Below are 2,250 nucleotides of genomic sequence, written 5' to 3' on the forward strand. Positions count from 1 at the left end.
CTGCTTTACTGCTAAACGTAGAACTATTTTACACATATTTACTCTTAAGTTCACACGTTTTAAACATATTACATCTTTTTTTTCATGTTTATTTCCAACGGGATGCTTTTAAGGGGATTTTAACTCAAACAGATTGATGCAGATCATTTTGATTAAAGTCCAGGTTGTTAATGTTCAGGTTTCTTCTCTTTGACACCCGAGGACGTGTTCATTGGACGTGTTCGGTCGGTTTAACGGCGACTCGAGGTCGACTCGTCGTCGGCCTCCATCATGCGGCGTCACCTGAGGTCAGAGTCACGATCTGAAGGTGCAGTGATTTAGTGAAGCTCAGCTCAGCGGCGACACTTTAAAGCAGGGGTGTCCAGTCCTGGTCCTCGAGGGCCGCAGTCCTGCATGTTCTAGATGTTTCCTTCTTCCAACACACATGATTCAAATGATCAGGATCCTTATCAGGCTTCTGCAGAGCTTGATGATGAGCTGATCATCTGAATCAGGTGTGTTGGAAGAAGGAAACATCTAGAACATGCAGGATTGCGGCCCTTGAGGACCAGGATTTGACACCCCTGGTTTAAACGCATTAAAACCTCGACTCACGGCCTCGTTTCTCACTGAAAGTCTGCTGCTGTGGAGCGGCTCTGAAAACAGGTTTTATCTGATCTGCTGCTGTGATCAGTGAAGATTCGTCTCGTCTTATCGACTTTCTCCTCCGCCGACGGACCAGACCGAGAGAAACTCGAGGAATCTAAACCCGAGTCCAAAGAAAACGAGTGGAAATATGCCGATTAGTAAATAAACAAAACAGGAAATGGTTTCTCCAGGACCAGGAGAAGCTTCAGCTTTAAAATGTCCAGAAAATGCAGAGAAACCTTGAACAAAATCGACAGAATTCAAAATCAAAAGAAATCTTTCACAAAATGCAGCGACATGAAAAAAAACTCCTGAAAGAAATCTACAAAAAAAAAAGGTTTTAAAAAGGAAAATATTTTTAAAGGAATTCATGGAAATGTTCAAGGACTCGTGAAGGAAAAAGGAAAAAAAAAACTAATGAAGTCTGAAAAAAATCTTAAACAAAATCAAGATAAAACTTTATTAAAAAAATCAAGAAGGGGGATATTTATCGGGGAAAGTAAATCTTGGTGACAATCAGGAGAAAAACAAACCAACAGGAAATGTGGTGAAACAACACGAAACCAAGGAACTGATTATTCAAAACTTTGGGATATTTGAAAATTATATTTGAAAATCTGAATAAATCCTGAAGAAACTAATCTGTGGAGACGCTGGAGAAACCCTGGAGGTGCTGACGACCATCTACAGAGCAGAGATCTTTACATGGACGTACAGAAATCCCCTGTGAGGGACTAAAATCTGACTCCTGATCTCAGAGCTCCGTCACCTGGTTTCCTGTCTGCATGCCGAAGCAGCTCAGAGCTGCTCTGGTGTGGATCAGCTAACTGGGCTAAGATGTTCTGAACCTCACACACATGACCTGAACTTCAACCCGACTGACCGCCGCTCACCTGACAGCAACTGGCCAATCAGAGGACAGGAACCTTTTCACTGGCTGATAAATGGAGTCGTTCTCTAACGAGCTATCTGGTTGAATGAAGACTTCTGGACTGTAACTACCACATGTGGTGAAGTAGAAACTGTTTTAAAGCCTCCGACCGTCAGCCAGAACACACAACCCTGAACATGACAACACACAACCTCCGATGGACGAACAACGAGCTGCTTCCAGGTCCGACGTCCGACTGACTCACTCGCGGTTTCTCAACTGTGCTGACGGAAGAATTTCGTTTTCTACAGAATCTGTTTAAAGGAAACTGGTTTATTTTTAGCAGTTTTTTAAAGGAGACGCGTAGAACAAAGCGTTCTAATGAAATAAACCGACTCTGAGCTTAACACTTGATCATTCGTTCTGTTTTTACGGCATCTGAAGCCGAGATTCAGAAATTCACTGCGTGTACATTTTAAAGTGTTTCAACCTCTCGTGCTTCGTCTTATTTTCTGTCACATATAAAATGCCACAAATGTTCTCATCCAACGTGACCAAAGCTCGAACTAAGGAGGTAAACGTATGTAAAAGTGCTTCGGGCAACTCTAAATACTGCTCACAAGCTCTGGGTGCAGGCTTCCTAGAGCTGGCCAATCAGAAGAAAGGAGGCGGTCCTTAAGGAGACCAGAGGAGCTGCTTCACAGTTCAGAGGGTCGAGTGTAAATGAGGAAAGTAAAATGTGAAGCACGATT

This window comes from Stegastes partitus, unplaced genomic scaffold (assembly GCF_000690725.1).
Source record: "Stegastes partitus isolate 25-593 unplaced genomic scaffold, Stegastes_partitus-1.0.2 Scaffold1120, whole genome shotgun sequence".
NCBI lineage: Eukaryota > Metazoa > Chordata > Actinopteri > Pomacentridae > Stegastes > Stegastes partitus.